The sequence below is a fragment of the Balaenoptera borealis genome (assembly GCF_965194805.1).
Source record: "Balaenoptera borealis genome assembly, chromosome: 1".
Taxonomy (NCBI): Eukaryota; Metazoa; Chordata; class Mammalia; order Artiodactyla; family Balaenopteridae; genus Balaenoptera; species Balaenoptera borealis.
Genome location: NC_138860.1, coordinates 161829856 through 161852236, shown reverse-complemented (window position 1 = coordinate 161852236; position 22381 = coordinate 161829856). Strand labels below are relative to the sequence as shown.

Genomic DNA, 22381 nt, shown 5'->3' with positions numbered 1-22381 from the left:
TTTAAAGTGTACAATTCAGTGGTTTCACAAGGTGGTGCAACTGTCACATCTAATTCCAGAACATTTTCATCATTCCTCCCCCAAAACCCGTACCCATTAAACAGTCATTCCCTGCCCTCCTACACCCTGGCAACCTTTAATCTGCTTTCTGTTTCTGTAGATTTGCCTTTTCTGGACATTTCATATAAATGGAATTATACAATATGTGACCGTTTGCATCTGGCTTCTTTCGCTAAACATTGTGTTTTCAAGCTTCATCCGTGTTGCAGCATATATCAGGATTTCACTCTTTTTCATGGCTGAATAATATTTCATTGTATAGATATGTCACATTTTGTTCATTCATCAGTTGATGGACATTTGGGTTATTTCCACTTTTTGGCCATTATGAATAATGTTGCTATCAACATTCATGTACATGTTTTCGTTTGAATATGTCTTTGATTCTTTTGGGTATATACTTAGTAGTAGAATTGCTGTGTCAGGTGGCAACTCTCCGTTTAACTTTTTTTTAAAAAAAACCTGATATTTATTTTTTAATTTATATTTATTTATTTACTTATTTGGCTGCACGTGTGGGATCTTAGTTCCCCGACCAGGAATCAAACCCGCGCCCCCTGCAGTGGAAACACGGAATCTTAACAACTAGACCGCCAGGGAAGTCCCCTATGTTTAACTTTTTGAGGAACTGCCAAACTTTTTGAGGAGCTGCCAAACTGTTTTCCACTGTGGCTGCACTATTTTATATTCCCACCAGTAATGTATAAGGGTTCTGATTTTTCCATATTCTGGCCAACACTTATTTTCAGTTATTATTACTGTTATTTTTATTGCCATCTTAGTGGATGTAAGGTGGTATCTCACTGTTGTTTTTTTGGCGGGGGCGTGCCTTGAGGCTTGCAGGATCTTAGTTCCCCGACCAGGGATCAAACCCAGGCCATGGCAGGGAAAGTGCCAAGTCCTAACCATTGGACTGCCAGGGAATTCCCCTCGTGGTTTTGATTCACATTTCTCTAACAACTAATAATATTGAGCATCTTTTCATGTTTATTGGCCATTAGTATATCTTCTTTGGAGACTGTCTCTTCAAATCCTTTGCCCATATTTTAATTGAATTGTTTGTCTTTTTGTCATTGTCTGGATACTAGACCCTTATCAGATACATGATTTGCAAATATTTATTCCCATTCTGTGGATTGCCTCTTCACTTTTTTCATAGTGTCCTTTAATTCACAAAAGTTTTTAATTCCAATGAAATCCAATGTATCTACTTTCTCTTTTGTTGCTTGTGGTTTGGAGCATCATATGTAAGAATTCATTACCAAATCATGCAGATTTACCCCTATGTTTTCTTCCTAGAGTTTTATAGTTTTAGCTTTTATATTTAGGTCTTTGATCCATTGGAGTTAAATTTTGTATATGGTGTGAGGTATGGGTCCAACTTCTCCTGTTCCTTTCTTTCCTTCTTTTTTTCTTTCCTTCTTTCCTTCCTTCCTTCCTTCCTTCCTTCCTTCCTTCCTTCCTCCCTCCCTCCCTCCCTCCCTTCTTTCTTTTCTTTTCTCTTTCTTTCTTTCTTTCTTTCTTTCTTTCTTTCTTTCTTTCTTTCTTTCTTTCCTTCTTTCCTTCGTGCAACCATCACCACAATTTCCACAACGTTTTCATCACCCCCAAAAGAAACTCCACACCCATTAAGCAGTCATTCCCTTCCCTTGTGAGTTTATACTTTTTTTCCTAATCCATTTACTGTCATTTTAGTGGAATTTCAGGAATCAGTGGAGATAAACCCATGTGATCAATCCTCATGTTTAGCCAGAAATCTGCTCTCCCTTTCAAACTGCAACAATTCTCACTTTCATTAAGCAGATTCCTGAGCCAGGTGGTCTGAGAGGGCTTTCTGGAGGAGGGAAATTTCATCTGAGCCTTAAAGATGTTTAGGATTCCAGTGGAAGTTAAGGAGATGAAGGTGGGAGAAGATGAGAAGGGAGAGTTAGGGAAGAGAAAGGGGGAAGGAGGGGAGAGGAAGGACTCTGGCGTCAACACCAGAAAAATTTAATCAGATTAAAATCTGGTTTCTAATCCCAAGTCTGTGGCTCTGCTTGAGTTTCACTGAAAAGCAATCCTTTCCTAAGAACCCTAAGAAATGTGGCCTTGCCTTGAGTGCAGTGAGAAAGGAGTTCTGGAGTCTTTGCACCTCACTCTGCAGCCAACCTGGGGAAGGGGCCAGGTCTAGAGAGACAGGGACAGCTTTCAAGAACAGAGACGGGTAGGCTAAATATAAAACTTCTCTGTTTGCAAGCTGTGTCACACTGAGTCGGCTTGTACTGCCTCTTAGTTTTCTCATCTGTAAAGCGGTTATCCTTATCTAGTAGCATTATTGGAGAATTAAATAATACTGTTGGCAAAGCGTTTAGCACAGTGCCTGACCCAGAAGAGAATTTCAAAAATGTCAGTTTTCTTTTCGTTCTGTCTTTGGAGATTCAAGGTACACAATGTATGTGGGGTCTCAATCAAGGCCTTGAATGTATGGTGAAGGAGCTTGAACTGAAGCTGAAAGCAATGGAGAATTATTGGAGGTTTGTGAGTGGAGGAGTGACGCAGATATATCTGTGCTTTGGAAAGATCACTTCTGGAAGAAGAGAGTCTAAGCATAATGCAGGAGAGGGAGCCCCAGCTCTGCATCTAATTGACTCCTTTTTCTCATATGTGCCCGACACATATGAATGGTCCTCATCAGTGTTTCACTAGTGGACTATGAGTTATGTGAAATCTTAAGCCCTAATACAAACAAGGCACTCACAAGTTTGCCTTTTTTAGAGGTAGACCTGATGGGAGTGGGGGGAGCTGATGTAGCCAGCCTGAGCTATCACATGGGGGATGAGATGGAATTTTTGAGAAGCTCTGGAGATCATGATCATGGCTGTCGCCCAGGGGCCCTCCACGACTGCCCCTCAGAGAGGTGGAATACCACGTGCCTCGTGCCTGAGGATAATTGTGAAACCATACAAACTCTCCTTAAGAAACTTTGTCCATGAAGGATGACAAAACCTCATCCACACCCTGCTCTGGGTTCCGACGTCTGGGCACAAGTGGAGCCAGGGAATCACCTGGAATCACTCTTCTGTCCACTAGAGGGAATCCCAGGCTAGAGAGACAGTGACTCATGTGCGTAGGAGCCCTGAGGCAGCAGAAGGAGCTGCCACCCTTGGGGCCTGAGTGACCTAGGCCCAGTGCTGTGCTGGAGTTGTTGCCTTTTCAGGAATCCTGGGAGCTGGTTGTTACATGTGGTCATTAAAAATTAAATTATATAAATTTACATTTAAGTAAATATGAAACACAAAGATAGTAGAGACTCCAAACTCATCATTCCCCAGTTGTTTTACTGTATTTTACTATTATCTACTATATCTGTTATGGTGGAAGTATTATAGCACTGTGTGCTACTGTCCAACTCCCAACTAGAAAGTTATCCCCCATCAGAAGGGTGCTTCCCTCAGGAAGCACCCACCTGGGTCTGTCTTCCCAGGCCTGGCTCCAATCCATGGCCCCAAACGTTGGATCAGCTACACAGAACACTGTGCAAGAACAAGCAAGACACTGGTGTCAGACAGATCAGGGCTCCGCCATCCCCTCACTGCCTGATCTGAGAAAGGCACTTAACCAATCTGGTCTTCAGTCTCCTGACTTGTCAAATAGGGGTAGGAATACTCATTGCATGACCGTTGTGAAGATTAAACGAGATCATCCGTACAGAGCTCTCGGCTGGGCCTTCCCATCACCTAGGAAGGTGCTCCACGATGTAGAGTCTATTATTGTTATCATACTTGTGGAGGAGTGGGGTGGGTGCTGAATTTAAATTGGCTCTGAGTCCTGGACCACCCTGACACTCGGTGTGTCAAGGAAGGGGCGTGGCACGGGAAGGACCAGGAGACAACAAATCCGTCGTGGCACCGCTGGCTGACCTGCCCCAAGCACACAGCCAGGAAGTGAACCCACCCCGACTCCAGGGTTGGGGCTTGGGGGGCGGAGGGCGGCAGCCGGACGTCTCAGGCCCGGCGGTTGTGCGCAGGAAGCGGTGGCCGGGGCTGTCCCGGAGCCTCAAAGCGGCGGAAGGGAGGGAGCAGCCGGCACCTGCATTGTGCAAGGCTCGCTCCCGCTGAGTCGCCGCGGACCCCCTGGCGCGCGTTCTTGGCGTTCGCTGGTGGGGCGCGGCCCGCGGCGTTCAGGCAGGTAGTTACTGGGCAGGGAAGACTCGATCTGTCCTCATGCCTTCACGCCTTCACTCATTCATGTACCCATCAGTTATCAAGGTGCGGCAGGCACCGGTCCATGATCCCAAGGACCTTCACAGTTGGTGGCTCTGTGGTCAGATGGCTGGGTTGGAATCTTGGCTCCGCCACCCAGTAGCTGTGTAACTTGGGCAAATGACTTAACCTCTCTGGACCTCAGCGGGTGGAATGTTGGATTAAATGAGCAGACGTAGCTCCACTACTTCATGGAGTGTTGGATTAAATGAATTCCGTGTGAAGCACTTGGAATCATGGCTGCAGTCAGCATTAAGTGTAGGATCTTTTCAAAAAATAATTTTTATTATTGCAAAAGACCATTTCAAGAGTGGCGTGGAGGATGCACTAGAGGGGCCAAAAGTTGCACGCTGGAGGCCTGGACAGCGGTTTTAAAGATTTTGAAAACTGATTGCCAACCTTTGAAAATTGTGAAACTTCATCTAAAACTCAGATTTGGGCTTCTTTTTAAAAGATTGATGGTCTGGGAAGCTTGTGTTTCATAACCTGCTATTGGCTATTGTGCTAGAAGCAGTCTCTTTATTTATAGTGTGTTTTCCTATGTCTTTTGCAAAATGCTGTTAATTGTTTTACTAGAAAAAAAAAACCTCTTGGGCAATTCCCCTGTTGCAAGGGTCTGCAAGGCAAATTTATTTTGAAAGGCAGATATTATATTTAAGTTGTGGTTATTGATTGCCTTGGTTTTAAAATGTTGCCTTCTGGGACATCTCCTAAAAAAAAAAAAGATTTCTTAAATATGTCAGAATGGGGCAGTTCATGTCATTTGTGTCCCCTGAACCAAGAAAAGATCTGAAGTCCTTTGCGTTTTCACAGCTGGGCTAGAGGCCAGAAGTTAGTGATTAAGTGGAAGGTGTCGAGACCTTACCAGGAAGTGAAGTGGAGATGGAGTGAAAGAGCAGACAGGTATCAGGAATTTCAAAAGTAGAATTGACAGCATGTGGGGAATGGGGGAGAAAGAGGAGACAGGTTGACTCTTGGGTTTCTGGCCTGAGGGAATGGGTGGAAGGTAGACCCATTTACTGACCTGAGGGTCCAGAGGAGGGGAATGAGTTTGTTTTTAGCCATGTGGGGTCTGAGAGTCTGCGTCAGTCATGAGATCAGTGAGGTATCTCAGATCTAGTGCTCAAAAGAGAGAGCCAGCACTAAGACACACCGTTGGTGAGACAGGAGGCCTGGTTAAATCACCCCAGGGTGGGGGACTTCCCTGGTAGCGCAGTGGTTAAGAATCCACCTGCCAATGCAGGGGACACGGGTTCGATCCCTGGTCCGGAAAGATCCCATTTGCCGTGGAGCAACTAAGCCCACGCACCACAACTACTGAGCCTGCGTGCTGCTACTACTGAAGCCCACGAGCCTAGAGCATGTGCTCCACAACAAGAGAAGCCACTGCAATGAGAAGCCCGTGCACCGCAATGAAGAGTAGCTCCGGCTCACCACAACTAGAGAAAGCCTGCGCGCAGCAACCAAGACCCAACACAGCCAAAAAAAAAAAAAAAAAAAAATCACCCCAGGGATGTGTGGGAAGAACAGAAGGCCCCGGATGGATCCTGAGGACCTGTTTACATTAAGGGATGAAGGCACTGAAGGAATTGGAAGATGCAAAAGGAGGAGGAGAGGAGCCTGCCAGACTTTGCGGGGTCCAGAATCTCTTCCTTTTCCATCCCCTGCCTTGCCAGGGGGACTTATCTTCCATCTGCAGCACTGGACCTCTCCCCAGTATCTCACCGCAGCGGTGGACTAAAGAATAGTTAAGGAGGAGGGGTTCTGACCAAAGCGTGATGTAGCCTGAATGGTAAGATGGGGGCAAGACCCCAGTCAAGTTCAGAACACCTAAGTGTCCTTCAGAAGCTCCTTCTTGCCCCCCAGGGTCACTTGGTGGGCCTCTGGAACGCTATTGGGAAGGGGAGCTCAGAGGAAGGGCCCAGCTGGGCCCCTCTGGCTGCAGAGTGAGCAAACAGGGCACCCAGGACATTCTCAGCTGTGGGGAAGTGGGGAGTCCAGAGGTACCTGGAGCTGCCACATGGTAGGATAACAGGTCAGTTGAGAGAACCCCAACCCTTGTGACCAAGAGGTATTGCGACTGTTATTGGTAGAGGCCAGCGATCTTACCTGGGAGCCAGAGATCTGGGCTGGGGCAGGGCTGAGCTTTGAAACATGCATTGACTCTTACTATGTGCCAGGCACCATCATGCATGTTTTATCTGATCGTCATAAAAACTCTATGGAGGGGGGGCTTCCCTGGTGGCATAGTGATTGAGAATCTGCCTGCCAATGCAGGGGACACGGGTTCAAGCCCTGGTCTGGGAAGATCCCACATGCCGCAGAGCAAGTGGGCCCGTGAGCCACAACTACTGAGCCTGCGCGTCTGGAGCCTGTGCTCCACAACAAGAGAGGCCGCGATAGTGAGAGGCCCGCGTACCGCGATGAAGAGTGGCCCCCGCTTGCCGCAACTAGAGAAAGCCCTCGCACCGAAACGAAGACCCAACACAGCCAAAAATAAATAAATAAATAAATAAATTTATAAAAAAAAAACCCTGTGGAGGAAATGCAATCTTCTCCATTCTACAGAAGAAGAAACTGAGGTGCAGAGAACATAAATAACATGCCAAGGACATTCAGCTGGTGAAGGCGGAGTTGGGAGGACAAGGCTGGAGCTCAGGCTCCATCCCTACGGTTTCTCCTGGGGTGGCCCCACTTCTGTGATGGCTTCTCAGTCTCCTGACACTTGGGCTCTACCTTGGGTATCCTCCTAGGCTTCATCCTCGCCCTCACACTCAACCAAAAAATAATTACTAAATCCTGTCAATCCTACCCCTCTACAGACCTTGTATCTGTCCGCTTCCCTCCAGTCCTTGAGTCACTGCTCCAGTTTGGGCCTTGTGATCTCTTGCATTGGCCTTTCCATCAGCCTCTTCCTTGGTCTCCCTGACTTCCAGTTCTCCCACCTCCACCCCAGTCCCTCCTCCACATGAGCAGCCGGCGGTCTCTCCTAAAACCCAAGTCTGGCCATGTCATTGTCCTTAACACTGCCAACGATACCCCGTTGCCCTCTGGATAAAGTGCAAATTCCATAGCAGGTAACCAGGCCCTCTGGGCTCTCATGCTCACTGCTCCCCTGGCCTGCTCCAGCCAAACAGGATCTACTTCACCCTCCTCTGAACAGACCCTGGGCTGGGCTCTCTTGACTCTGGACCTTTGCACCCACTGCCTACTTGGCCTACCACAGTCTGCTTCATCCATCTCTGCCAACTGAAGTTCTGGCCATCGTCAAAGGCCCAGCTTCATGGGGGGCCCCTTTGCCAGAACCAAGTTACCTTGGATTAAAGTCCTTGGTGTTCCTGACTCTCTCTCCCCTACTGGGTAGCATGAGCTCCTTCCAGCGTGTCTCTCCCTTTGCACCTAGCACAGTACCTGACGTACTGGGGAGGTTCTGTAAGCATGAGCTGGGAGCCCCTTAGCCTCCATCCCCCAACCCCACTATCCTGGCTCTGGCTGCAGGTTCAGTCCTTGATCTGGCCTGGATTCACTCCAGCAACAGCAGCTCCAGGTCCAGCTCCTGGCTCAGTCCCAACTCTGACCTGCTTCAAGCTGTAGCTCCACCTCCTGGCCTAGCACCAGCTTTGGCTCTATATCCAGGACAAGTATAGGCTTAGCCTATAGCATTGGGTCCAGACTCACAATCCAGCCAACTGTTTCCTACCCTCCCAATCTCCAGCTCCACTTTCCTGGACTGAGGCTTCCTGCCTCAGTACTCCCCAGTTAGAAGGAGGGAGAGAGCATGGGAAGAGACTAAACAGAGCCCCATACAGCCTGCTCACTTCTGGGGTTACCCCTGCCCTCAAGCCACATTGCTGCAGTATCCCAGCTCAACGTCAGGGCCCTGACAAGTGCTATGGGGACAAACAGTCCCAGGTTCAAAGCATGAGCCTGCCATTTACTGGCTGTGATCCTTGGCGCCCCAATTCTCTTGCCTATAAAATGGGACAACAGTGGATGTGAGAATGGCAGGAGGCAAGGCTGTGGAGTCCCCACAGGCATGGCGCCTAGAGGAGAGTAGATGTCAATAACCGTGAAGGCCTTTCCTCTTCACCCTTCCCCAGGTCCATTGGGTCAGTTCCTGCAGGTGTCCTTCACATTCCAGTGCCCATTGCATAAGGGTTTTCCTGCCACTATGACATTGGTAGGCTTGGCACAGCCTTGTTTCTAGGGGACAGAGCCAAGGCACCCTACTGGAATACTGGAGCACCTGCCCAGAACTGCATGTCCCTGACGTCAGGTGCAAACATGAGTCCATAGAGTAATAGGGGAAAGGCCAGTCTTCCTTCTTTGTTGGGGGCTGAGTATATATATTTCTGCTGGGGAGGTAGGGTGCCTCCTTCTCCCCTCTGATTGCCTCACTGAGTCTCTGTCCCATCAAAGCTCAAAAGGCAAGGGTTCCTATGGATAAGGGAACTTGGGGACTCTGTCCCCCAGACCCAGGAACCACCATCAGTGGGAATCTGGGTGTGATGTGCAGGTGTGTGCATGTGTAGGTATTGATGTATATGTGGCATGGTGTGTGGTGGGTATAGGCATGTTAGAATATCATGTGTAGTGTGTATATGTCTGTAGGTAATGTGTGTGTCTATAAATGATAGGGGGTAGTTGGAGGGCTGTGCCTATACGTAGCATGTGTGTGATGTGTATGTGACTTTTGTGTATGGATAACTGTATATGTGGAGATAGGTATGCGGACCTGGGTATGTGGTCCAAGCAATGTGTGTATGTGGTATGTCTGTATGTGATGTGGGACAGGGGGAGAGTGTGAGCTGGAGAACTCTGTTAGGCGGTGGGCAGTGGGGAGGTGTTGGCATATCTGGAATTCCCTGCTGAATTCTCTGAGGTGACCCGGGCCAAGGTCATTGTCCACTTGCTGAAAGAGCAGAGAAGGGCAGTACGCGCCGAGTCAAGGGGGTGGGGTCTATTCTCCAGAGAGCCAGACACTCCATGCCCAGCTGACTGCCCTGCCCTGATGTCTGCAAACAGCCCGGGGAAATAAATATAACCTTTGGAAGGCCTGGTGATGTGTCTGGGGAGGACGCTACAGCTGGTAGCTCATGTGAGCACTGCCCTGCCTTTGACCAGCGGTCGAGGCTGCTGAGGCCAATGGCCTTGCTGCCACTAACAGGTCCTAGATGATTATCTCGAACTGCAGCCCAGCTCCAGAGCTTCCAGAGCCTCCCTGCTAAGCAGAGTTAGCCCAAGTGCAAATCGGCATCTCTTGGAACTCCAGGCTGGAGAAGGAAAGTTTAGGGACTTCTAAGTCCAAGCCATATTCAGGCAGCTGATCTCTGGAGGAACCTAATTTTAACTCAGGCTGGTTCCTCCCTGCCCTTCCTCTAGGTGTGCCTCTTTCCTCAGAATGGGCCATGCCTCCCCTCTCAGAATCATTCCTTAGATAATGTCATCTTGTGTCTTCCCTCACGCCATGCTGGAGACACCCTGAATCACTTGCATTTCCAACAATGCACTCTGCAGCCCACTGCCTAAAACACCCTACTCTGCCTGGCTAACTCTGACTCATCCCTCACGATTCAGGTTAAGCATCAGCTCATCAGCTTCATCTGAAGTTGAAGCTACTAGTTGTCCCTAATATCCATTACCCTGCTTGTCCTTAGTCATAGAACACTGCTCTTTAGCTGGGCACAAAGTTTGCCTGGAGTAAAAGCTCTATTTCTCAGAATTCCTTGCAGCTAGGTGTGGCTCTGTGACTAAGTGCTAGTCAGCTTGTGAGCAGAAGGTTTTGTGCAACCTCCAGGAACTACTTCTAAAGGGAGAGTGTGCTGCTTTCACACCTTCCTCCTTGGGACTGACTGGAATGCAACCGTGATGACCAGAGCTTGAGCAGCCATCCTGGACAACGAGATAGAAGCATTGTGTTAAGGATGGCAGAAGATGGTAAAGCAATAACACAGAAAGCACTGGGTTTCTGATGGTCATGTCCACCATACTAGCTCTGGACTAGTTATTTCCAGACTTCTAACTGGTTGTAATGACTGTGATTTGAGGTTTTCTGTCACCTACAGCCAAATCCAAGCCTAACTGATACACTTTCCTTGGATCGGCTATCTCTCTTGTCCCCTCAGCTCTGTCTGCCAACACCCTCCATTCTAATTGCCTAGTTCTATTTGCTCAGCAGATTGTGAGCTCACGAGGGCAGGGTCCATGTCATCTACCAAGCACAGTGTCTAACAAATCAAAAAAAGTTAGTTTTTATTAACAACCGTGTGAAATACACATTGAGGCATCCAGATTTGGGTGGAGCTGTGATTGAGGAGTTATTAGTATATTAGTATAGAATATAATACAGTCTATTAGTATAAATATGGTCACTGAAGTGGTGGGAGAGGATGGGGTAAATAGAAAAGAGGGTTAAAGGAAGAGGTCTTTTAAGGTCATGCTGAGGGGGAAATGCCCTAGAATGAGGCTGAGAAAAAAGCCTGAGAGCTGGCAAGGATCAAGCGAAGGGCTGTGGAGCAGGTGAGCTCAGAGACCACATGTGATTCTGGGGTTTCCTCCAGCAGCTTGCAGTAGCCTGGCATAGAAGCAGAGAAAACAATCAGTTGGGTTTGACCCAGGATGAGGACAGGGGAATGTGTCTGCAAAAGAAATGCCAGCCCTGTGGAGGAAAGACAAAGTAAAACTAGGAAGGGACGCTAGGTTGGGAGAGGATGGGGGTGTGTCAAGGGATGGGAGGTCCTGATGGGGTTGAAAAATAGGTGGCATGGACATGCAGACATGAGAGACCTGAAGAGAATTTGACATTTTTTCAGGGTGTAACCATGCCTAGGATAAAAACACGGTCACCAAATTGTGTGTGTGTGTTTTTTTCTGGTTCTGCAGGACCCCAGCCTCCCTCAAAGTCCTCCTGGGAGCTCTGGGAATCCCAGGGGCTTCTCACACATGCCCAGAGAATTCACTCATGAGGCTCCCTCCTCGTTTTCCCCTTCTGCTTAGGATCTCAGTGGAACCATGGACTCTTGTCAATGCCAATGGCCAGTGAAAGCACTGCTGCTGGCGAAACCCAAAGCGGGGCTGATGTGACTGCTGGTGCCCACCTGGCTCTGCACTGAGGCCACCCCTGCCCAAAGCTAAGGGCCTTAGTGTTGAGAGAAGCAGTGGTCAATGGCTCAGGGTTCTAGAGTCCAGGACATCTGAGTTTCCATCCTGGCTCTGCCACTAGCTCTGTGACCTTGAGCAAGTTAACTAACTTCTCTGCGCTTATCTGCAGAGGAGAGGATATTAAAGAACTTATTTCACGGGGATGTGGTGAAAATGAGAAATTCACTGAAACCACTTAGTACAGTGCCTGGCGTACAGTGAGTGGTTAACAAATGTTGGTGATTATGATTTTTGTTATTATCGTCCTTCTTGCATTCATTAACTCATTTAACAAAATGCTCTCGGCATTCCCCCACATGTGCTCTGTGCTTCAGCCAAAATGGATTTCCTGACATTTCCTAGCACTTAGCATCTTGCCTCACCCCTCTGTGGCTTCATACATGCTGTTTGCTCTGTCTGGATGGTCCTTCACTCCTCATCTGCCTGGCAAACTTGCCCTTCGAGCCCCAGTTAATGCCTGATATCCTCAAGGGACTTTACAGACTAGGTCAGATGCCTCCTCTGGGCTCGCACATGACCAGGGCAGTCTCGTTGCACAACTCTGGAGGGACCCATCATATAGACCCCCAGAATTGTGCAATATGGCAACCCTGCCCACATCTCTCCTCTGTTTCTCTCTATCATAATTTTTTTTTTATCAGATCCTTACTGTAATGATTTATTTACCTGTTGGTTTCTCCCTCTAGACTCTGAACTCCTTGAGGACTCTGCCTGACACAGAGTCAGGGCTCAGTGAATGCTCATCTGAATGAAGGGATCTTGGTCTCGTCCTTGCATCCTGGGGCTCCTGAACACTGGGAAGACAGAATGAACAAACATGAAACATGTTAAGAACTGAGCTTGCCCAGGAGGTTCACAGCCCTGTGTGTTTTAGGTCGAGGCTTTTTTAGGACAAACAGAGCTGTAAGGGAGGATGCAGTGGTCACAGTGGGGGACTGGAGCTGAGATGTAAAGAATGAATATATACTTGGAAAACCCAATGCCCCACACTTCTGGAATGCCCGCTCTGGGACAGGAAGAATTCAAGCCCTCCATTCCCCATGATTTTCATCTGGTCCAAAGGGAAGGAAGTAATCATTTCAAAGCTCTTATGGGACTTCCCTGGTGGTGCAGTGGTTAAGAATCTGCCTGCCAATGCAGGGGGCACGGGTTTGATCCCTGGTCTGGGAAGATCCCACATGCCGCGGAGCAACTAAGCCTGTGCGCCACAACTACTGAGCCTACGCTCTAGAGCCCGTGAGCCACAACTACTGAGCCCACGCATCACAACTACTGAAGCCTGTGCGCCTAGAGCCTGTGTTCTGCAACAAGAGAAGCCACCACAATGAGAAGCCCGCACACCGCAATGAAGAGTAGCCCCCACTCGTCGCAACTAGAGAAAGCCCGCGCGCAGCAACGAAGACCCAACGCGGCCAAAAATAAATAAATAAATAAATGTATTTTAAAAAAAAAGCTCTTACAAGGACATTAGATACCCAAGAGGAACTATCATAGGTTAATGCTCTTTGCAGGCTTGTTTTTATACATGGTAGGCTGTGGCATAGCCTGAAACAAGAGGATGTGCTCAGAGGATCTGCCATTGTTCTAAAAGATAATTCGAGTTATCCCCACTATGGGCAGGGACCCAATTATAGGGCTCTTAGGAAAGTGTTTTTCTTCCTCAATATGGATTTAGACTATACTGTTGCTGAGAATAAACACTTGTATTTTATAGGGGTATGTGTGTATGTGTGTATTTGATCTGCATTTAACCACTCCACCCCCACCTCGCCATCCCCACACACCCCAAAAGGCCAAATCTGAACAATGAGGAGGAGGCATAGCTTGTTACTTCTCATTGGTGGAAAGACTTTAAAGGGACAGGACACTGAGAATCAAAATTGCCAAACCCAGCCTAGGCCGTTTGGTGAAGGCTATTTCCTGTACCTTTGCATGCTCTTGCTGTGAAATTCGTCTAGTCTGAATAATTCAGACTTTGGGGAGTATTCTGCTGAGTGTTTCTTATCCTGTTGATTTGATCCCATGTGGCTTAGGGGGTGAGGTTTCCTGCACAGAGCCTAATGGAGGCTTTGTCCAATGGAGAACTGAAAAGGTGGTCTCTTTCTGTGGGTGTGAGGGAAGGAAGATCTGAGACAGGAGAGTAAAGTTAGGAACTGAGTGTACTCATGAGGGGACATCCTGTTAACAGGTTTTCGTTGTTTTTCCCCTCGGGCAGTCATGTGTCATGTACAATTTTAAATGATTTTTCCCAGTTGTATTTCCCTACAGGAATTCCTGGTCCTTCAGTGAATTCTGTCACCAGCACGTGGGCCTTGCATTCATGGCAGTGTCGTGGAGTGAGCATGTCCAGCAGTGGGGCTGGGGAGGAGTCCTGCTGGGCAAAAGGCTCCAGAGCAGATGGGGGAGGAAGGGGAATAAAATGTGGAGAAGTCCATTGTAAGGGAGAAAGCAGTCAGGGTAAGGGGATGGACTTGAGCAAAGGCTTCAGTGAGCCCTGGAAATTACCTCTTCTGGGGTCCAAGAGCTTCAAGCCCAACTCCTGGCTGGAACAGAGGGTGGGGTGACATCTCGGGGAAAGGAAAGGAAAGGTGGGGGTGGGAACCCCTTGCTCTCACCCCATGGTTGCTATGAGATGCACCTGTGCTTCCTCACTACACTCTGCTCTGTGGGAAGGTCCTTGATAACAAGCAGAATAGATCCTGCCCACCTGAGGACACCTCCACATGCCACCTGCCCTACCCTTCACTTCTCATTCTTCCTGGTGACCAGGGAAGTCTTCGGCACCTCAAGGAAGGCTACTACCACCTTCACTTTGGCCTTCTCCTCTGGGAGGAGGAATTAAAGCTGAAAGTCTCCAGGAAGAGAAGTGGGGCAAAGGGAGAAACTCAAGAATTTGCTACTCTCCCTTCTATAACCCCCTCCTCCCACCCAATGTAAGCCCAGAGCCTGGAGTTCAGAGGACTGAGATCACAGCTTACCACCTAAGGTTTAGTATTCAGCCCACCCCAGCCCCAAAGTACAGCTCAGAGCCTTGAACCCAGAACCCAAACAAGCCCAGCCCTGGTCCAAAGTCCAGCCCAGAACCCAGACCACAGAGCCCAGAGCACAACCTGGCCCAAATTCCAGCCAGAGCCCAAGATCAGAGCTCAGAACTTAGAGCTGGACCCTCAGCCTATAATCCAGGTCACAGCCTAGAACCCAGAGCCAGAGGACCCAAAGCTCAGAGTCCAGAATTCAGGTCAAAACAAAGCCCAAAATCTAGAGCCCAGAGCAGCCTAGAGTCCAGCTCAGAACCTGCCCCAAAGCCTAGAACCCAGCACAGACTCATCTTAGCTCCAGAACTCAGAGTCTAACCTACTAGTTAGGGTGGCCTAGAACCCCACACTCAGCCCAGGGCCTAGCAGATCTTTGACGCTCCTCCTAGAGGCAGCCCCAAAGGCAGAGATCAAGACTGCAAGCCAAGGTGGAAGAATTCCAGATCTCAACCTTACTCCTGGCAGGAGGGAACAAGGAGCTGGTGTTTGTGTGTGTGGCAGGGGGAGTGTTCTGTGGTCCTCCCAGTCCTGGTCTGGAGGGTCCATCTTGGGGACTCAGATACCAGGCAAAACATGGCCTGGGGCTTTCTCTGCAAGGGCTGGCCCTCAGAATCCCAATGGGATGGGAAACAGAGTCCCACCGCTGCTGACTTGCTTTGTGACCTTGAGCAAGTTCCTTCCTTTCTCTGGTCTCACTTCTACCAGAAAGGAAATTAGGAAGCACTTTATGTAGACCCATAGGCCCAGAAACATGGAGGAAGGGGCTGTTACAGCCCCTTCACTCATTTAGTCTTTCACTCATCAAACATTTATTGGGGACTTCCCTGGTGGCGCAGTGGTTAAGAATCCGCCTGCCAATGCAGGGGACACAGGTTCGAGCCCTAGTCCGGGAAGATCCCACATGCCATGGAGCAACTAAGCCCGTGCACCACAACTACTGAGCCTGCGCTCTAGAGCCCATGAGCCACAACTACTGAGACCACGTGCCACAACCACTGAAGCCCGCGCGCCTAGAGCCTGTGCTCCACAACAAGAGAAGCCACCGCAATGAGAAGCCAGCGCACCGCAAGGAAGAGTAGTCCCCACATGCCGCAACTAGAGGAAGCCAGCGTGCAGTGATGAAGACCCAATGCAGCCATAAATAAATAAATAAATAAATTTAAAATAAATAAATAGGGGGATGAAAAGGTCATATTTGTTTTTTAAAAATTCATCTGTTGGGGGATTCCCTGGCGGTCCAGTAGTTAGGGCTCCGCGCTCCTACTGCTGAGGGGCTGAGGGCCCGGGTTTGATCCCTGGTTGGGGAACTAGGACACTGCAAGCCACGTGGAGCGGCCAAATTAAAAAAAAAAAAAAGATTCATCTGTTGTTGGAGATTGGCTCAGAGGGGATCATTTAGTGTATTGCTGCAACAGTACAGGAGAGATGAGATGAGGGTCTGAGGATGGCTAGTGACAGTGTCATCTTTATAAAGTACAGATGTGGTCATTTTACTCCTCTGCATTTAATCCTTTGAATGGCTCCCCAGTGTCTTCAGGATGAGGATACAAGGCCTCTTTCCATCTTCTCAGCCTCAGGGCTTACCAGATCCCCAGCCAGCAAATGCCCAGCCAGTCCAAGCTGCTCAGTGTTCCTGCACCCACCATCCTCCAACACACTTCCATGTCTGTGGTGTTCCCTGTGGCTGGCATGCCTTTCCCTGTCTCAGGAGCTCTTACTCATTCCTCAGGGTTTGGTTGCATCACCACCTCCTGTGAAGCCTTCGCAGACTTCTACCCCCCAAACAGAAGCTGATGTTTTCAAATGTGTACTCAGACAGATCTCTATAAGGCCTTTGTCACATCATTCCATAACTTAGTCTGCTTACACTTGTCTCTACGATTAGATGTTACTTTCTCAGAAGATAAGATTATCCACGCTTTATTCATCTCTGTGTTGCTGGGTGGACACCGAATAGTCTCAGTGAAAGTACTGACAAGGCCACCTTTACAGCTCCTCCAAGTATCCTTTTTTTTTTTTCTTTTAATTTAAGACCCTCAACCTTTAAGTTTTAAACCCAGATCAGAAAGTGTTTTTCCACTGTCTATTAATCAAAGACATCCTGCCAATCAGAGGGATCAGAGGAAAGAAATCTACATTTAAAAAAATAAATTTATTTATTTTATTTATTTATTTTTGGCTGCGTTGGGTCTTTGTTGTGGCACGTGGGCTTTTCGTTGCGGTGGCTTCTCTTGTTGCAGAGTATGGGCTCTAGGCGCGCCGGCTTCAGTAGTTGTGGCTCGAGGGCTCTAGAGCGCAAGCTCAGTAGTTGTGGCGCACGGGCTTAGTTGCTCCGCGGCATGTGGGATCTTCCCGGACTAGGGCTCGAACCTGTGTCATGTGGGATCTTCCCGGACTAGGGCTCGAACCTGTGTCCCCTGCATTGGCAGGTGGATTCTTAACCACTGCGCCACCAGGGAAGTCCCAAAATTAACATTTGTTGAGAGCCAACTGTAAGGTTTTTTTTGTACACATACATTGTCTCACCTGATCTTATAACAGGATGATCTGATAAATTACAGATCAGATAAATGAGGCTTAGAGAACTTAACTGACCTGCCCAAAGTCACAGAGCTGGCTAGAGACAGCGCTAGATTCAAACCCTGATGAGCCTGACTCCAGGCCACACTCTCTAAGGGCCCCAGCTATGCTTATCTCTTACACCTAATCACCATGAGATCACAGGGTTACGTGTCTGAAGGTAGTCACCAAAAGACGAAGGTCTCTGCATGCCACAGTGGAAGTGGAAGCAGCCACTGCACGGTGCTGGGCTGTCCAGAGTGCTTTTTGTATAGATAGGTAAAAGGAGGTAAAAGGAGGCCCAGATGGGAGGCGGGACCTCAGGCAGGTTCTGCTTCTGCCACATTGGTCTGAGTCCAACAAGTCACTTACTCTGAAAGAGTCTTCCGGCTCTCAGAGGGTCAAGGCCAACAGACCAAGGCACAGCTGCTCTGCAGGAATATGGAATGAGCATGAAGAGAAGGAGGGCAGAGGCCTGGCCAGCCTGTAAGAGAGCAGTATCACTCAGGCTTCAGTCCCCACCCCTTCTTCTGAGGCCAGGCTTTGGGCTTCTGCCGGGAGAGCACCTCATCTGATCTTGTACCCTGGAGCCTACCAGGTAGGTTGGTCCAGCCACTGGGGCTCCCTCAGAGCTGTGCCACGGCGTGGCTTTCTGAGCCAAGGCTGACCTACCCAGCTTCTTCCACTCCATCATTCTCACGTCACCTCAGCAGTCAGAGTCTTCCTGGGAAGTAGGGCTGTCTCTCTCTTCTGGAGAGGACCTTGAACCTGGGGGAGTTGATGATGAGAAGATGCACAGGCACTAGGTAGGGAAGGGGGCACCAAGTATCCCAAGGAGTCTCTGGGCACTCTCCATGTCCCTCAGCCCCAACTGAGGCTCAGAAGTTAGACCCATCACCCAGCCCAGTCCTGAAGCCCGGATGGGAGGCTTCCCTGTGGAGTGATCAGCCTTGAGTTGGGGGATCAGCCTTGAGGCCTCTCCTGTCTCTCAATTGCCCAACCAACATCCAGGCAGGAACTGGTAGCCTCAGATGACTTCAAGGGCCCTCAGCTACTTCCTTCCCAAAGAGCCTCTCTTGGGACCCTCAAGAGTCCCTCCTTCTTACTTTCTGCCCTTCCATCTCCCCCCAGGGCAAACAAAAGGGCTAGGTGGGGGAATAGCCTCAGGCAATAGCTTGCCCAGCCCTAAGCTCTTCAACCTGGCCATTCCCTGGCCTCAGGCCTCAGACCACCACCACCTAGGGTATAAACTTACTAGTGGCTCTTGAGATAAGTATGTTCTAAGGCATGGGTTGGGCTCCTTTTCTCCAGAAGTCAGGGTGGTAGATCTGCCAGTTAGGGACTAAAGAGATCTTACCATTGGATAACAGGCTGCAAGCAAACTATCCCACTTGGCAACACTGGCATCTGACAACACCTTCACTTAGCAACAATCTCCTAGCACCAACACCCCAACAGCTCTACCTGGTAATCCTGCCCTGGAAGCATCCCACAGGGCTAGAAATACCACCCTGAATCACCAGATATAAATCTAGCCCCTAGACATTTACATCAAATTTTCTCCCCTCTGACTTAAGTGGCCTTACTTTGTGTGGCTTCACCCACCCAGGATACTACTAATGATGATGATGGTGGTGATGATATTAATGACCACGATAAAACTTTTTAAGTGCTTACTATAGGCCAAGCACTGTTCTAAGGACCCTACTTAATCCTCATGATAACACTGTGAGATACACAGAATTATTATTATTGCCATTTGACAGGTGAGGAAAGTGAGGCTCAGGAGATTTTGTAATTTGCCCAAGAGTAAACTGTATGGTAGAGATAGGCTATGAAGCCAGGTGACCTGTCCTTCGAATCTTTGCACTTAATTCTGCTGCTCTGTCTCCCAAGAAGATCAGGGGACCCGGTGGCCTTCCCCAAAGGCCTTCAGGGGAGTACGCTAGGGTATGATGAAGCCCACCAGGCTGGGCATGGTGCCCTGTGAGGGCACAGACTGGTGGAGAGCAACAAGGGGATCTCTGAAATGTATTAGTCCTTGACTGTGAGGCTGGGCTAGATCCAGAAAAGGTCAAGGTTGGCCACAAGGATAGTACCCCTCAGAGTGGGGAGCTGCCTTTCTGCTCCTAAGGGAGAAGCCCTTGTCCTCACTGCTATCTTAGATGAAAAGAATGTTGTTATGAAGAATGGGCCCAGGTCTCTGCTCCAGGGTCCTGAGGCTAATGGAGCTGATAAGGTTGCCCTCTGCCCACCTTGGACTAGAGCCTCAGCAAAGCCTCTTGGGCCCCAGGCCTGGTGGTGTGGGGGAAAGGGGGTAGGAACGAGAGTAGCCAAGAGGGCCATGGAGACACGTGGTCAAGACTGTGTGTAGCCAGAGGACAACATCTCTAAGTGATGAGTTTACAGCCAAGCTCATGGTCTGAAAGAAAGGCCTGACTCTGGGTGTATAAAACTGGTCGCTGCTTTCCCTCTCTTAGCCTCAGGTTCATCATCTATAAAGTGGGGGTAATAAAAACTACCCTCCCCAGGTATGTTGTGAGTAAATGAGATGGTATATACCTAAAGCACTTAGCAGAGTGCTTGCCCAGCAATAACTGGGAGCTGTTGTATTAGCAGGGCCCTGATTCGGTCAGTGGTGAATGAGTGTCTCTAGTGATGTGTTATGGGGCTCTGTCTTGACCAACAGGCTGGATGGTATAGTTGAAGTCGCAAGGAGCAGCCTGGATCTAAACTTAGAGAAGGAGAGAAAACAGGGGGCAATAGAATCAGCATTCAAAACAATTTCGACAGGTTGGAATAAGCAAGATGACACTGTTGTTCTGTGAGCTTCAAGAAGGGGGAGACACTACACAAAGCAGAGGATGAGGGAGAGACCTGACTTGACCCCAGCTCCAGTGAAAAGGATCTGAATGATTTAGTTGACCACAACCTGATGGGAACTAATCATGGGAGAGAAAGGCTCCAAAGCCCAGCAGTCTTAGGCTGCATTAACAATGTGTCGTGTCCAGACTGGGGAAAATAATAGGCCTATTGTGCTGGCTTGGTCAGGCCATATCTGGAATCTTATACTGCTATGCTGGCAGACTGGAATCGGGCCAGGAGGGGGGACCAGCCCAGCCTTGGCTCCCAGGCACTTGTGCTAAGCACTTCCCCTGCATTTTCTTGTTTCATATCCAAAACAGCTCTATTAGGTAGTCACTTAATATCTCCACCTTATACACAGGGAGGTTAACTGAGTTGCCCAGGATCAACCACACAGCTAGTAAACGGAGGAGCCTGGGGCTTTTCTGAATGGGCTACCCTTGTGCTTGTGCCTGAGGGAGGCTGAGCAGGCATCACTGAACACATCTGAGTCAGGCCCCTGCTAGTCAGTGGGGATACGGCAGTGGAAAAGATGTGGTTCCTACCTTCCCAGAGCTCACGGTTTGGCGGGCGTCTAAATCACTTGTGATGTAGTGTGATCCCATAGGACTGAGGATGTTAGGGCTGGAAGGGATCGTACAGTCACCTCAGCCAACTCAAGCGCAGAGAGGGGAAGAGACAGAACAGTGTCACACAGCTCATGGCAGAACCATGGGGGCCAGTGCAGGCCCTTTTCACGGTATTCAGCTGCCTCATCTTGGCTCTCTTAGGCTCAGCAGTGGCCAAGATCTGTGTGCCAAGATGGGGATCTGCTAGGGCAGATGAGGAAGCTTGGTGTGGCCATCCTGGGGCAGCCAGACCTCATCTCTCCTGCTGGCAATCAGGTTTTATGAAAGAAAAAAGGAAACTGACACTGAGCAACCACAGGCACAGGAGTGAGTAGCCTTTGAGCGTCCCAGCAACCACTTCACTAGTCAGTGCCAACTGGCCCCTTCCCAGCCTCTTGAGTGCCTGGGAAGCCAGGGGTGATGGTGACATAAGGGACCCAGAGGTGGTAGAAGACTGTTTTCTGGCATCTGGGTCTGGCCTCCCATCTTCTTCCTTTTTTATAAATTTATTTATTTTTGGCTGCGTTGGGTCTTTGTTGCCTCATGCGGGCTTTCTCTAGTTGTGGCAAGTGGGGGTTACTCTTTGTTTCAGTGCACGGGCTCTAGGCACGCGGGCTTCAGTAGTTGTGGCACGCGGGCTCAGTAGTTGTGGGTCGAGGGCTCTAGCGTGCAGGCTCAGCAGTTGTGGCGCACGGGCTTAGTTGCTCCGCGGCATGTGGGATCTTCCCAGACCAGGGCTCGAACCCATGTCCCCTGCATTGGCAGGCCGATTCTTAACCACTGTGCCACCACGGAAGTCCCCCATCTTCTTTCAAGGACCAGATTATTCAGCACTCTTTCGAAACTTTCCTTGATTGTTTCAACCCAGAGCTTTGTATCTCCCAGGGCTTCTTTTTGGCCGTGCCACGCAGCTTGTGGGATCCCAGTTCCCCGACCAGGGATCCAGGGATTGAACTCTGGTCCTCGGCAGTGAAGGCACGGAGTCCCAACCACTGGGTCGCCAGGGAATTCCCTCTCCCAAGGCTTCTTCTTGGGGAGACAGGTTTAGCCTTCTCATAATTCTTGCTGAGAGGGATAGCGCGGGGCTGTGGAGAGGGAAGGATGTGAAATGGGGCAAAACCTTATAGGCCTGGCTCTGCCACATGAGAGCAGTTTCATTTCTCTGAGTTTTCCTTCCCTCAGCTGTAAAATGGGGATAATAATAGTACCACCCTCACACGGTGGTTATGGGGGTTGAATTAGATCATGTTAAGCATGAAGGAAGCTCTCCATAAAATGCCGCTGTTATCATCATTGTGTGCTAATGGCTGTGGTCCCGACTCCTCTCCACAACTTAGGAGCTTCCTGCCAGCAGCGACTGCGACTGCGTTGCCTCCTCTTTCTCTCCCATCGCGAGGGCCCTACAGATGCCAATGTTGGGAAGAAGAAATGGTCCGTCTTGGGGGAGGGGAGAGGGGCGTCGGTTAGGAAAGTGTCAGCGCTATATCCTCCAGGTTTGGAGCAGAGGGAGACTCGAACTAACTCCAGACGTTAAAGGGGGCAGTGGGTTTCCAAGCCCCTGCCTTTCCTAGGCCTGGGGGTCGGAAGTCATGGGGTGTAGATCTCACTCAGGTAGAACTCACTCTGGGGGACATCGGGCAGGTCACTTTTAGCCTTGGACCTCAGTTTCCTCGTGCTTGTCAGGTGGGTCTCCGGCTTTAACCCCGGGGTTGCGCGGAGACGCGCAGCCGGATGCGGGTTCCAGGCTGGAGAACGTGGCTTGGTGGCACAAGCTGCAGAGGGGTTTGAGCCGGCGGGAGGACCGACGGGCTTCAGGATTGGCTGGCGGCGGTGTAGCAGAGCTCCAGGATTG

General features: G+C 49.5%; 1 long non-coding RNA gene across 2 annotated transcripts; it reads right to left on the bottom strand.

The window, feature by feature from the left end:
- Positions 1–3020: 3020 nt before the first annotated feature.
- LOC309627567 lies at positions 3021–22315 on the bottom strand. 2 transcript variants are annotated; one of them, XR_014243812.1, is made up of 4 exons: positions 18312–22315; positions 16906–17824; positions 12129–16867; positions 3021–10875 (listed from the first exon to the last, which is right to left on the bottom strand). It is a non-coding gene; the product is annotated as an uncharacterized lncRNA (long non-coding RNA). The 2 variants fall into 2 exon arrangements; XR_014243811.1 differs by having other exon boundaries at positions 3021–16867.
- Positions 22316–22381: the final 66 nt, after the last annotated feature.